Source organism: Bos mutus, chromosome 12 (genome assembly GCF_027580195.1).
Source record: "Bos mutus isolate GX-2022 chromosome 12, NWIPB_WYAK_1.1, whole genome shotgun sequence".
NCBI classification, from domain to species: domain Eukaryota; kingdom Metazoa; phylum Chordata; class Mammalia; order Artiodactyla; family Bovidae; genus Bos; species Bos mutus.
In genome coordinates this window covers 31,248,866-31,264,418 of record NC_091628.1, presented here as the reverse complement: position 1 = coordinate 31,264,418, position 15,553 = coordinate 31,248,866, and the positions used below count along the sequence as shown (strand labels likewise).

The 15,553-nt window shown below is 46.4% G+C and overlaps 1 protein-coding gene across 1 annotated transcript in view; it reads left to right on the top strand.

The window, feature by feature from the left end:
* The first annotated feature begins 13,012 nt into the window (after positions 1–13,012).
* Positions 13,013–15,553, top strand: part of MTUS2 (microtubule associated scaffold protein 2) — a 383,765-nt gene continuing 381,224 nt past the window's right edge. The window contains 1 exon segment of the mRNA XM_070380475.1: positions 13,013–13,536. The gene's annotated coding sequence lies outside the window, so the exon portion shown is untranslated.

Below are 15,553 nucleotides of genomic sequence, written 5' to 3'. Positions count from 1 at the left end.
ATGAGCTTCCTTTCTGTGCAAGGACAGAGGAAGCTGTGTGCAATGAACACAACTGAGGTTTCCGTCTAGACTCCACCGCAGGCTAAGCACGGTGCTACCTGCTTCATCTGCCTCATCTCACTGAAATTTCACAGCAGCTTTGCAAGAGAGGTATTCTATGTCCCACAGAAAACCAAGCAATCAGTGAAGTTAAATAACTCTCCCAAGGTTGTTAATCTAGTAACTGACAGTTTGGACTCAATGCCCCCACCGCATGACCGCAAAGCCCCGCATCCTTCTGTGTGCAGTGTGGCTGCCTGCTGAGAACCCCTCAACCTGATTAGTTTGGTTCAGAACTAAAGTCCTAAGGACTTAGACTGTGCAATGTGGTGGCACATCACAATCTGTAGAGTGAAACTGCAGTCCCAGGTCATGGACGTGAGCAGTTCTAAGCTGGATATTAAGGAGAAGAGCTCGACTTGGACCCTAAGTCCTCCTACCCCTTGCTCAGTGCTCTTGCCAGGATATCACAGTGCTAGCATCACTTAGTTATAGAAACTGGAGATACTTTTGTTTATTTATGGCTGTGTTGGGCTTCCCTGATAGCTCAGTTGGTAAAGAATCTGTCTGCAATGCAGGAGACCCCTGTTTGATTCCTGGGTGGGGAAGATCCTCTGGAGAAGGGATAGGCTATCCACTCCAGTATTCTTGGGCTTCCCTTGTGGCTCAGCTGGTAAAGAATTCCACCTGCAATGTGGGAGATCTGGGTTTGATCCCTGGGTTGGGAAGATCCCCTGGAGAAGGGAAAGGCTACCCACTCCGGTATTCTGGCCTGGAGAATTCCATGGTATAGTCCATGGCATCACAAAAAATCAGACACAACTGAGCGACTTTCACTTTCATGGCTATGTTGGGTCTTCATTGCTGCATGAAAGCTTTCTCTAGCTGCAGCGAGTGGGGTCTAGTCTCCAGTAGTGGTGCATGGGACTTCTCCTTGTGGTATTTCCTCTTGTTGCAGAGCACGGGCACACTGGTTTAGCTGTCCTGAGGCATGTGGAATCTTCCCAGACCAGGGACTGAAGCTGTGTCCCCTGCATTGGCAGGTGGATTCTTAACCACTGAACCACCAGGGCAGTCCTGGGATAATTTTTTCAGTCCTCACTTTCATATCTCCTGGGGCATTCCAGTAACTACCTAGAGTGAGAGATGTAACAGAATGATGTGGCATAAGAGTGTAAATGAATTATGTATTGATCGTGGTCTGACAGAGAGGAAAGAGAAAGGAAGCTTACCGAATAGGCTGGCCCCTGTCACTTCACTATCAGCCAGCGCAAGCTTCCAATCAATTGATCAACCAACTAATAGGTACAGAGCATTTTCTCTGAGCCAAGTATCAAGACGGGGGCTAGACAACGGGAAATGAGTGAGTGCCAACGGGAGACTCTCAGTCAAGTGGGTGGCCAAACATGTAAACAAAAGCACATTGCAATGCAAGTTCTAGAACACACTGTCATGGGACCACAGGGAGAAGAGCAGCAACCGCCGCCCCCGACCCCAGAGAATCAGGGAAGGGTCCACGGAGACCCACCTTCACTCACGGGAGGATACCTTCAATAGAGTGATGCTGTTCCATGCTCACGATGCCATTATGCCTCCTTCAACTACAACTAGTACAGATAAAAGAATCGTAAGACAATCTAGGAGCTGGAAGTCATAAAAAATTTTGGGAGCAATTAAGCCATTTTGATTAATAAGGAACAGAGATGTGGATTACTAGAAGACTATGGTCGGAGAAGGCAATGGCACCCCACTCCAGTACTCTTGCCTGGAAAATCCCATGGACGGAGGGGCCTGGTGGGCTGCAGTCCATGGGGTCGCTAGAGTTGGACACGACTGAGTGACTTCACTTTCACTTTTCACTTTCATGCATTGGAGAAGGAAATGGCAACCCACTCCAGTGTTCTTGCCTGGAGAATCCCAGGGACGGGGGAGCCTGGTGGGCTGCCCTCTATGGGGTCGCACAGAGTTGGACACGACTAAAGCGACTTAGCAGCAGCAGCAGCAGAAGACTATGGTAGATTTGAGTTCTCTAGAGGATTGGACAGCAAATGAAAGTGTAATTTTAGCTTGGTTAACCACAAAGTAATTAGGATCGTTAAATTGGTGTGCTAATTTAATTCAAAATTTAAGGCAAAAACAAACATGTTAGCTAAGAGGGTGGCTATTACATAATCTTAATGAGTTTTCAACATAAACATTTTTCCAGTTAGAATTGGGATTAATTTTTAGAGCTCCCAGATATATCACACTGAACTCAGGAATAAAATAAGAGGATCTAGGAATGATTAATATACCACTGTTATATTTTCCAATATTATATTTAAACATATGATTAAGAAAAAGGAAAGAAATTGGATACTACGCTTTTAAAGTTCTAGAAAAACAGAAAATGGAATTGATTATTTATTAAGTCTCAGAATTGGGGAGACTGTTAAGGTTTAAAAGTAGTAGAAGAGTAAGAGGAAAAAAATGTGTACAAACTTAAAAATGAAAGTTTCCCTATGTAAAATTAAGAAACACCATCAAAATACAAGACAAACTCTAGCATGGGGGTTAGTTACAGAATAAACTAATAATTATATAACTTTCTTAAATATTAATTATTACATTATATAAATTGATAAATTACAGAAAGTGATACATTCTCTAACACCTTGATAGATAAATATTGGGTTGACCAAGAAGTTCGTTTGGGTTTTTCCATAAGCTGTCATGGAAAAAATCCAAACAAACTTTCTGGAGCCTAATATTATAGATGTGTTAGTCAGCTCTTAACTACAGTATTACTGCATAACAAATCACCTTAAAACTCACTGGCTTATAACAACAACTTTTATTCTCATACAAGTCTGCCGGTGACTCTGATTTGGCTGACTTAGGTTGACTTGAGCTGGGTACTCTGCTTCTGGTTGCAAGTTCACTGGGCTTGGCTCTGGAATGCAGTGTGGGTACAGGTCTTTCCCAAGTGAAACCAGTCCCCACTCATCACTCTAAGGCCAGCGATTACTCAGGGCTGGCTATCAAGATGATAGCACCAGTGCAAGAGATAAGCCCGTCTGAGCAAGCATAAGTAAAGCCTTTAGCTTGTGTCACGTCTGCTAACATTCTGTTGGTCAAAGAGGTCATGTGGTCAAGCCCTGTCACTGGGGTAGGGAATGGTACTCCATCCACTGTTGGGCGAGAAGCTGAATTAATCTAAATGATCACAGTAGGAAAGAAAAATAAGCTGGAAATCTATAGTACAGGAAACCCACAATTAATAGACACATGGAAAGATGAGCAACTCCATTAGGAATATAAAACATGGAAATGAAGACTGCATGGAGGGAGTAATCACTACTTATTTATAAAGGAAGTGTTAAAATCACCTGTTTTATTTTGTTTTATAACTTACAAACATATTACATATGTTCTTCTATGTTTTCTAATATTATATTTAAACATACGATGAAAAAGGAGAGAAGTTGGATACTATTTATATTTATCAAATTTGCAAACATTTTTAAGGGAGATTAAAAGAAATGTGAAATAGCTTTTCTTATGCATTAATGATAGGAGTATAAATTGGTGCAACCTTTTTATTTGGATTTCTCTCTCTGTTTATGTATATGTTGTGGCATATATGAAATATAAAGGAAAAATATATAATATTATATATATCATATATATGCCACACAAAATCTCATATAATTACATACAAACATCTATATATAATGCATACACATGTAGTGTAGTGCGTGTGTGCTCAGCTGTGTCTTCTCTTTGCTGCCCCATGCACTATAGCCCACCAGGTTGCTCTGTTCATGGAATTCTCCAGGCAAGAATACTGGAGCGGGTTGCCATTCCCTTCTCCAGGGGATCTTCCTGACCCAGGGACTGAACGCATGTCTCTTGTGTCTCCTGTGTCTCCTGCATTGGCAGGCTGGTTTCTTAGCATAAGTGCCAGCTAGGAAGCTCATATCTAGTCATAAACTAGTTAATATTCTTTAATTCAATTTTGGGAAAATAAAGTCTAAAAAGAAACTGACATTAAAAAAAAAACCTTCAAAATTAGTTCTCATAATCAGAAAAAAGTTACGAGCACACAGACATAGTTAGCAAGCTCCTTCCCACTTGGGCACTTGTTACTGTCTCTTCCCTCTGAACTCTAAGACTAGGGAAACACAGCGCCCATGAGGGGGTGGTTCATGCCCCAAACTCCGCCCACTCTGAGTTTCCATCACCTTGTCCCATTTATTTCTCCCCCCTGGTCCTCACAACACCTGTCATCACTCAGAATGTAAATTCCCTGAGAGGAGAGACCAGGTCACCCTGGGCCTCACACCGGGGTAAGGTCAAGTAGGTGTCCAGGAAGCACCTGTGGGGAAATAATGCCTCGTCAAAGAGAAAACAGCCTTTCTTGGACTAAACTGGTCAAGATATGGAAGGCCTGAAGGAATAGAAGTGCTTTGTGTTCCAGTATTGTGCCAATAGAATAATCATGTCTGACTTTTTGGTCAATATCCACTGTTCTCCAGAGAAACACCTTTCTGAGATCCTAGGTAAAATGCCAGGGGGGTCTCCTTTTTGCTGAAAAGCTTCTTGCAAGGTCTTCGGTGATTAGGCTTTCAGACACTACAGCATAAGATAAATTTAAGAGATTTGGGAGGTTAGGAAAACTGATTTGAATATATCAGATTTCTTGAAAAAGATTCTTTGTATGCTATTTGTTGCTATTGTTTATTTGCTAAATCGTGTCCAACACTTTTGTGATCCCACGAACTGTAGCCCACCAGATTCCTCTGTCCATGGGTTTTCCCAGGCAAGAATACTGGAGTGGGCTGCCATTTCCTCCTCCAGGGGATCTTCCCAACTCAGGGATTGAACCCACCTTTCCGGCATTGGCAGGCAGATTCTTCTACCACTGAGCCACCAGGGAAGCCCACTTGTATGCCATGCTGCTGCTGCTGCTAAGTTGCTTCAGTCGTGTCCGACTCTGTGCGACCCCATAGACCGCAGCCCACCAGGCTCCCCCATCCCTGGGATTCTCCAGGGAAGAACACTGGAGTGGGTTGCCATTTCCTTCTCCAATGAAAGTGAAAAGTGAAAGTGAAGTCGTTCAGTCGTGTCCGACTCTTCACGACCCCATGGACTGCAGCCTACCAGGCTCCTCCGTCCATGGGATTTTCCAGGCAAGAGTACTGGAGTGGGGTGCCATTGCCTTCTCCATTGTATGCCATGCTGCTGCTGCTAAGTCCCTTCAGTCGTGTCCAACTCTGTGCGACCCCATAGATGGCAGCCCAACAGGCTCCCCCATCCTGGAGATTCTCCAGGCAAGAACACTGGAGTGGGTTGCCATTTTGTGTTAAAATGTATGCATACACTTTTCAATAGGCTTTGCCATAATATCTGAAGCTTGTAAGTGTACTCACCATAAGTACACAAAGCAAGCCAAGGGAAGCAAAGCATATGTCTTTCGATATATAGTATTTTAGTTATAGCCCTAAATTAATGTCATGTTCTCAAGAGAGTTCTAATTTCATAAATACATTAGAAATTCAAGTCACATCAGAAGGATTGCAGCCATTTTTATTCTACCCATGTTTCTGCCATGCCAAATACAATTGCCTGGGGAATTTATCTTACATTTAGGGACAGGAGTTATGACTTTTGTACCATTTGAGCAGCCTCAAACTGGAGGAAAGACTGACCTTTAGGGCAAACGTGAGAAGAGGGAGTGCATATTTGAGGCAAAACCCAGTTTGTGCCAGGGTCTTTTAACTACAACACTCTAAACTATGGGGCTTCCCTCGTGGCTCAGCCGGTAAAGAATCCTTCTGCAGTGTGGGAGGCTGGGGTTCAGTTCTTGGGTTGGGAAGATTCCCTGGAGGAGGGAATGGCTACAAATTTCAGGAGAAAAAAGGTCTTTAAACTCTTGGACATTAGAGCCATTTTTCAAGAACAGGAACTGACCATGTCCTCTACACTGGAGATAGTGTTGACAGTATTGGAGAGCTTCAGCCAATGTCCAGTGAACATGCCGAGGAAAGAGAGATGGACAGGTACGTCCAGCTCCTGTAGACTGTCAGAAGCCTGAGGGGTTTTGCCTTTGGACCTCCCGTCTTCCAGCCTGTCTCTCTCTGCCCTGGCGAAAGGCTTTCACACTCCTGGGAGCCAGGCTGGTGGGCCCAGAGCAGCAGTAGCGGGATGAGGAACAGCTGGGAGTCCAGATCGCCTCGTGCGGAGCCCAGGATTTAGGAGAGACAGGCTTTAAGGCTGTGTGTGGTCACTTGCCTGGGAGCTGGGCAGTGTGTGCAGAGGTGTGGTCCCTATCAATGGATGGGTAATGTCCGCACCCATCACTTGAGCCTTTATACAGAGTGAAGTCGCTCAGTCGTGTCTAACTCTTTGCGACCCCATGGACTGTAGCTTACCAGGCTCCTCCATCCATGGGATTTTCCAGGCAAAAGTACTGGAGTGGGTTGCCATTTCCTTCTCCAGAGGATCTTCCTGACCCAGGGATCGAACCCAGATCTCCCACATTGTAGGCAGATGCTTTACCATCTGAGCCATTAGGCAGGTCCCAAAGCCTGCAGCCTCCAGCCACCTGACCAGGGAAGGAGGCACGGAGGAGCCCTCTGATCCTTGAGGCGGCGGCTGCTTTCATTATGAAAACCGTCTTTGGCTTCCTATACTATTTTGATTGTGGGTTCCATTTCTAAAAAACTGTGGTAAAATAAAATTTGTCATCTTCACCATTTTAAGCGTGCCGTTCTGTGGCACGTGTTCCCATTGCTGTGAACCATCGCCACCATCCCTCTCCAGAGCTCTTTGCATCTTGTACAACTGAAACTCTGTCTCCATCAAACAACTCATCTCCCCTTCCTCCAGCCCCTGGTGACCATTTCACTTCCTGTTTCGAATCTGACTGCTCTAGGGACCTCATATAAGTGGACTCTTATAATTGTCCTTTGGTGTCTGGCTTGTTTTACTTAGCATATTGTCCTCAAGGTTCATCCATGTTGTTGTGTTTTTTAAAAATTTAATTTCTATTTTATATCACAGTAAGCTGATTCGCAATACTGTGTTAGTTTCAGGCGAACAGCAGAGTGACTCATTTATACATATACTAGAACCATTCTTTTTCAGATTCTTTTCCCATATAGATTATTACAGAATATTGAGTAGAGCTTCCTGTGCTGCACCGTAGGTTCTTGCTGACCATCTACTTCATATATAGCACTGTGTATCCATGTTGTTACACTTATCAGAATTTCCTTTCTTTCCAAAACTGGAAAATATTCCATTATATGTACATACCACATTTTGTTTATACATTTATCTGTCAGTGGGATACTTGGGTTGTTTCCACCTTATTGCTGTTGTGAATACTGTTCAGGGGTACAGAAATATCTCTGAGTCTCTTTCAATTCTTTGGGTATGTATCTAGAAGTAGAATTGCTAAATCATATTGCAATTCTATTTTTTTTCCAAGGAACTGCCATACTGTTTTCTCTAACACTGCCTCACTTTAACGTGCACCAACAGTGCACAAGGACTCCAGAGTTTCTGCATCTCTGCCCCTAGTTACATGTTAGGAGACAAAGTACACCACCGTGACATATCTATGCTATGCTAAGTCACTTCAGTCGTGTCCGACTCTGTGTGACCCCATAGACGGCAGCCACCAGACTCCCCCGTCCCTGGGATTCTCCAGGCAAGAACACTGGAGTGGGTTGCCATTTCCTTCTCCAAATCTACTTCATTTCAAAAACTGACATCATAGCTGGTTTATCTTTTCCCTGCTTCTCTCAAATGTTTCTCTCACATCGATTTTTTCCTATTAAAAGCCCAGCTGGTTTAGTTTTGGCTTGGGACCTGGGTGCACAGAGCGGCCAGGACACCAGGAATAAGCCTTATCGTTCACAATTATCATACATTACATTGTTGGGGGCATTTTGCCTCTTGTAAAATGCTTTTACATTTGTTATCACTTTGATCCTGTCCTATAAAGTCAGTAAATCATTTGTTATCATCTCCCCCAAAGATGCAGACATTGGGGCTTGTAGGAGCTCAGTGTCCTGCTTAGGTTATGTGACCAATGGCACACCTTCTGATTTGTGATACATTTGCTGCTTTTCCCATCATACTGTGAGATTTCTCTTTCCACTCGACAGGCACAGAGACCAGTGTGATTATTCCCTTTCCATATGTAGGAAGGAAAGAAGAAGCAAGCAACTTCTGACTCAAACACTTAATGCTGCTGTAAAATATGCAGCTAGTGTCTGCTTTGGGCTCTGCATGGGGTTCTCTCTAAATTCTCCTGGTCCCACCATTGGCTCCAGCCGCTGCTGCAGCAACCAAGCCCAGGAGGCTTAGACCAGTTTCTCTTCTGTAGAATTAGAGAGCACTTCACCTTGATTCGCTATTTCAAATCCTGAAAGATGATGCTGTGAAAGTGCTGCACTCAATATGCCAGCAAATTTGGAAAACTTAGCAGTGGCCACAGGACTGGAAAAGGTCAGTTTTTATTCCAATCCCAAAGAAAGGCAATGCCAAAGAATGCTCAAACTACTGCACAAGTGTACTCATCTCACACGCTAGTAAAGTAATGCTCAAAATTCTCCAAGCCAGGCTTCAGCAATACGTGAACCGTGAACTTCCAGTTGTTCAAGCTGGTTTTAGAAAAGGCAGAGGAACCAGAGACCAAATTGCCAACATCCACTGGATCATCGAAAAAGCAAGAGAGTTCCAGAAAAACATCTATTTCTGCTTTATTTTATTATTATTATTTTTAAATCCAGGGACGGGAGCTACCTTATCTCCTCCATGGCTTCTGGCTTAGAGGCAGGGACATTGCCAGAAGCGTCGACATGCTGCCTGCCTGGACCCGCAGAACGCTCCAGGCACTGCTGCCGAGGACGCCCCCGCAGAGGTGAGCAGGAAGCAGCCGCGGCCGCCGCCGGAGCCGGGCCTGGCTGGGCGCTCAGAGCTCCGGCTGGCTGCGGGAGACCGAGACCAGTACCCTGGGGCCGCCTAAAAGAGCTGACAGAGGAGGCAGGGGGAAAGAGAGAGAGGGAGCAGAAGAGAGACAGAGAGACTGGACCAAAGAGAGTAAGAAGTCTTAAATAAGAAAAACAGACTGAGACACACAGGATAGAATAAGAAAATATAATGTGCATGTGATTGGAATTCCGATGGATAGAATGGGGAAAATCAGTATTAGAAGACGGTGTTGGAGAATTTTCTAAAGTTGATAAAAGATAAGAATTATTAGATGCAGGAAGCACAATAAATCACAGAAGAGAGAAATAAAATGAAATCCACACCTTGACATAAAGAAGTTAACTGAAAAACAACAAAGATGATGGGAAGACAGTAAAAGCAGACAGAAGTGATGGGTCGCTCCCAAAGGAATAGCGACAAAATTGGCAGCTGACTTCACAGCAGGAGCAATGGAAATGCAAAGAGAAAGTGACTGTTAACCTAGAGTTGTGGACATGGGTTAACTATCATGTGAAGGTAGAAATGAAATAAAGACATATTTAGGGCTTCCCTGTGGCTCAGATGGTAAAGAATGCAGGGGACCCAGGTTTGTTTCCTGGGTCTGGAAGATCCCCTGGAGAAGGGAATGGCAATCCACTCCAGTACTCTTGCCTAGAGAATTCTATTGACAGAGGAACCTGGTGGGCTATAGCCCATGGGGCCGCAAACAGTCAGACATGAATGAGCAACTATACTTTTTCTTCTTTAGGGAGCCAAACTGCAAGAGTATTTATCACCAAAAGGTGTCCACAAAGAATTTTTGATGATGTATTCCAGAAAAAAGGAAACTTATCCCAGAAGATGTGAGAGTCAAGAATGAAGAATAAGCAAACACTGACTGTAAAATAATAATAATAATGATAATAATTCTAATTTTCAAAGGAAAAATTTCAACTAAAATGTTGCATGATGTCATGTAAGATGGAGAAATGATAATTGAAGAGTTTAAAAGCCCTTTATTGTTCAAGAGAAGCACAGAGATATAAAAATTTAGAATTTCCATTTACCTATTCATATTACAAGCTTAAGAATAATTACTGGAAGAAAAAAATAGAATGTCTAATTCTTATAACAGGAAATATAAAACAATGGAAAATTTCCCTTAATCAATCTAAGGGAAGCAGAAAAGATACTAAAAAAAAAAAGACCAGTAGAAGGTTCACAATTAAATAGCAGAAGTTCAATTCAGTTCAGTTGCTCAGTCATGTCTGACTCTTTGTGACCCCATGGACTGCAGCACACCAGGCCTCCCTATCCATCACCAGCTCCCAGAGTTTACTCAAACTCATGTCCATTGAGTTGGTGATGTCATCCAACCATCTCATTCTCCTGTCGCCCCCTTCTCCTCCTGCCTTCTATCCTTTCCAGCATCAGGGTCTTTTCTAATGAGTCGGTTCTTTGCATCAGGTGGCCCAAGTATTGGAGTTTCAGCTTTAGCATCAGTCCTTCCAATGAATATTCCGGACTGACTTCCTTTAGGAAGGACTGGTTGGATCTCCTTGCAGTCTCAAGAGTCTTCTCCAACACCACAGCTCAAAAGCATCAATTCTTCAGTGCTCAGCTTTCTTTATAAAAATAATGGTTATAATTACACACTAGTTATTTAGTAATTAAATGAAGCATATTTACAAATGAAAAGATGGAGATTGTCAGATTGAATATAAATAACCAGATGTTGCAAACTTATAGACAGGGGGCAGTTCTGAGAAAGCCTTGGCAGGATGAAGAGGAATTTTGGAACTAAGGCTGCCCCGTAGATGGGTCTTAAATGAGGCAGAAACGGCGCAACCCCAGTGCTCCCACCATGGAGGAACTTCCGGGGTGAGGCGTGACCCAGGGGTGAGTACCACCATGGGCCTGAAGATGTGACGTCATCAGTTACTCTCAAAATGTGAGAAGCACATGTCTATGGCCACCACAGAGAGAGGAGTCTCCACATTTAAAAGAGAGGCTTGGGCCAGCTTTGTAGGTTTTGCTGAGTAAGAGTTCTGCTGTTTTCAACTGAGATTTAGGTAGAGGAGAGAGTGATTAGAGAGAAGGTTGGTAGCAAGAATTATAGGGTGCTCTGAGGGAGAGGGGGCAGACCAGTCACTTCATGCAAAGAAAGGGGTCTGGAGAACTACCTGGGAAGGTTGGCAGGGATCAGCTGGGGTTTGGGGACATGTATGAACTCAGAAAGTCCTGACTCCTACATGATAAGCTTCAAAGAGCCAGGCTGGTCAAAACTGCCTGCGACCAGGGAACGAGGAGGGTGTGCAGCTGTGGCCATGACCTGGATGGACAGGGTGGAAGGCAGCTGGGTCCACCTGCTTGGACATGTGATGCCTGCAGAGAGAGGTGCACGTTCAGTGAGAAGCTCACCTGGAAGCCAGGACCAGAACAGGCTCCCCACTAAGCCATCTTGGAGCAGCTAGTCTGCACGAAGCCAGGGGAAGAGGTGAACAAAGAAGAAAACGGCCTTTCCCTTCCCCAGGCAGGCGTGTGAGCTATGGGCCCACTGGGAGCTAGTGGCTGGCAGGAGAGGCGGGAGGCAGGCAGGCTCAGGTGCAGTGAGACCACAGTTTGACTTGGATTGTACTGGACTTTTTAATATCAGAGAATCAGACTGTTTATTAACAGCTGAAAGTGACAGGAAAAGCTATGAAGTCTGCCCTAGATTCTTCCCGAGGAGACAGGAGATCTGTTAGAATAATTTTAAAAGACAGTGGTGTGGGAAAAGGTACTGTACCATTTCGTGATTTCCCTTTACCAAGTAGTCCAGTGGTGCTTCAAATATTAACTGGTGTAAAATACTGCTTAATGTGGTAATTAGGACTGCTGCTGCTGCTGCGTCACTTCAGTCGTGTCCGACTCTGTGTGACCCCAGAGATGGCAGCCCACTAGGCTCCCCCATCCCTGAGATTCTCCAGGCAAGAACACTGGAGTGGGTTGCCATTTCCTTCTCCAATGCGTGAAAGTGAAGTCGCTCAGTCGTGTCTGACTCCTAGCGACCCCATGGACTGCAGCCTTCCAGGCTCCTCCATCCATGGGATTTTCCAGGCAAGAGTACTGGAGTGGGGTGCCATTGCCTTCTTCGGGTAATTAGGAGAAAGACTCCTAAAAAGTTGAAAGTGAAAGTGTTAGTCGCTCAGTCTTGTCCAATTCTTTGTTATCCCATGGACTGAAGCCTGCCAGGCTCCTCCATCCATAGAATTCTCCAGGCAAGAATACTTAAGTGGGTGGCCATTCCGTTCTCCAGGGGATCTTCTTGACCCAGGGATCGAACCCAGGTCTCCCTCATTGCAGGCAGATTCTTTACCAACTGAGTCACCAAGAAAACACTTCTAATTAGGGCGGGGACCAGCACCCACATTTCATTTTTATAAGCGCAAATGCTTATCCCACTGACATTTGAACCCGAGGCAGCGGAAGTCCTCTGACCTGGCTCACCTCTTGAAGCCTGCCACGCGCACTGCTTAGGGAAGGCGCGAGCACTTCTTTGAGAAATAAATTAACATATTTATTCCTGAGAGGCTCTCTAGCACCCCTCGACGAGTGTTAGCCGCACTTGGTGTTTATTAAACACAGATGAACCCGATTCTCGAAAGAAACGCCTGCATTTTTCGCAAACCTTCCAGAGGTCAATTTGGGGCCCCTCCTGCATCAGGAGTCCCCGTGCCCTCCACGTTCCTCGTGCTGGGTCCCAATTCCTGCTGCAGCTCATACTGGAAGCTGTCCCCAGGGGAGAAGAGCAGACCCCACTCCTCGAAGCCCCCTGCCCCCGGGGGCGCCGGGACGTCGGGGGGCCGCGGCGGCGCGGAGCCGGAGCGGGACGGCGCGCGCACGGCGGCCCCGGGGCCGGCAGAGGGCGCTGCGGCCTCCCCGGCGGGGCTGCGGGGCTGCGGGGCGCGGGTCCCTGCGTGTGCGTCTCGGGGAGGCCTGGACGGGGAGCGCGCCTCTCCACCCGCCCGCCCGCGCGGTCCCCGCCGCCCGCACCTCTCCGGCCAGGCGCGCGGGGTGCGCGGCGCGCTCCGAGGCCCGCGCTTCGCCGCTCCCCTCTCCCACCCCGCCCCGCCGCTTCTCTTTGTCCCGGCAAGGCGGCCGGAGGGGCGGCCGCTGCATCCGTGGGGGGGCTTCAGCCTCTGGGTCCGCGCTCCCCCGCCTCCCCCGCGCTCAGAGCCTGGGCGGTGCCGGCGCGGGGTGAGCGCGGGGCGCGAGCGGGCGTGGGCGGGCGGCGGCGGGGACCGCGCGCGGGGGGCGCCCCTGCCTCCTCCGCCCGCGCCGCCGCTGCCGCCGGCTTCTCCCCGCAAGTTTGTGGCCCCCCCACCCCCGTCTGCGGACCTGCGCGGCCGCTTGGCCGGGTCCAGACCTGTCGCCAAAGAGGAAAACTCGAGCTGGAGGCGGAGGAGGCGTGCGGGAAGCCGGTCCGCTATGAGCCTCTCCATCAGGGCAGCGTGGCTTCCTGGGCACCTCCCGAGGCTCTTTCCCACCCAGGTGAGCGGAATCTCCTCTGCCCCGTCCGTCTGGGTCTAGAGGGGCCCCGGGGCCGGCGCTCTCGGACCCTGCGCGGAGCCGGGGAGCGTCCGCTGCGGGGGCGCTGGGCGGCGCGGGGTGGATTTGGGCTTTTCTGCCATCCGAGCGCTTGCTCTCTCCTCCCTGCATCACCTGCTCCGGCTGAGGTTTTTTTTGCAGCTCCTCCGGCACCTTCGCGTGCTGTCAGGTTAAACATCCTCTGTTTTCTAAGGGCTGGTAGGTTGGTTCAACCGAATCCCTACCTCTCCATCCCCCCCACCCCACAACACCCCCAGCTTTGGATAATTTGTTCTGCCTCTTCGTCTTAATTTAGTATGAATGTGTTATTTCCTTTGAGCTGTGTAATGGTAAAGCAGCGAAGCGGTTTGCTACATCCATTTTTTTTCTTTTCTTTTTTTTTTTTCTTCATTCTGAGCCTGTGCACAGAAGGAATTTCAGGCGCACAAGTGATGTTACTACCATTCTATTTTAAATACAAACACGGAAAGAAGTACTCTTGGCAGGGTACCAAAGGCGCCTGTACTCTCTGTTATATAAGTGCTTTTAAAAAAAATATTTGCTCATTGGTAAAGTTATAAAAGGAATTACCAGAGCATCTCTGAACAGAGGGTGAAGAGAAGTCAGAGCCACAATTTCTGCTTTAAACCAAAACTTTCCAGGAAGATGAACATGGTCTTAGCTGGAGATAGCCTTAAAGATAACATAGAGTCCTTTCTTTGAACTCATTAGGTAAAATTGTAAAACGTTAAAAAAAAATAGAATAGTTTTGTAAAGGCTCTTGAGAGACTTGGTGAAAATTCTTTAACTACGTATTGATAGTAATAAAAAAGATCCCGCAGATATTCTTTGTGGCTTTTAAACTAGTGACTTATTTTATTTTTTATAGCTGATGGAAACTTAGTAATTATGAGCTGCCAGTTATTAAAGATTTAAATAACCTTTAATATCTCTACTTGTGTTTATGGATTTTTTTTTTTCAGGGAAGAAGACAGAAGTAGGAATATCAAGTGTACTGTTGTCTGGGTGCTTCCTTTTGTGACCCCCAGCTCAGTGTTCTATTCTAATTGGGTTTTGGTGATGGTGTGATATTTGGAATGTTAAAAACTCCTTAGTGATTCTAATCTGTAGCTGAAGTGAGACCCATAGGATAGCACTGTTTCTTCTAATTTGTCACTTTGTAGCCGAAGGTGTCGGAGAAGGCAATGGCACTCCATTCGGATACTCCTGCCTGGAAAATCCCATGGACAGAGGAGCCTCGTGGGCTGCAGTCCATGGGGTCCCTGAGGGTCCGACATGACTGAGCGACTTCACTTTCACTTTTCACTTTCATGCATTGGAGAAGGAAATGGCAACCCACTCCAGTGTTCTTGCCTGGAGAATCCCAGGGACAGGGGAGCCTGGTGGGCTGCCGTCTGTGGGGTCGCACAGAGTCGGACACGACTGAAGGGACTTAGCAGCAGCAGCAGCACCTCAAGGTGTGGCTACAGTGGTTTAAAGAAAGTAAAAAATAAGTGGTTAGAAATATGGGGAGAGAAAAATGGTATAGGAAAGGAGATATGTTGAAGAATTATAGCATGTTCACTTCTGTATTTTGTCAAAATATTTTCTTGATTTTTTAAAAATCCACAAGGAGTAGTTGATATTGTTGTTTAGTTGCTAAATCATGTCCGACTCTGTGCGACCGCATGGACTGTAACAGGCCAGGCTTCTCTGTCCATGGGATTTCCCAGGCAAGAATACTGGAGTGGGTTGCCATTGCCTCCTCCAGGGGATCTTCCTGACTCAGGGATCCAACCTGTGTCTCCTGCGTTGGCAGCTGGGTTCTTTACCACTGAGCCACCAGGGAAGTCCCCCGGTAGTTGATGTTTATCGGGACACATGGTCCCCTGTTGACTAAGTTGGGGAGTGAGACATTTCTCTGTGCAGAAGTGACAGTGACATTGAGTCGTGGTATCAAGATACTCCTTTCTGTTTATAT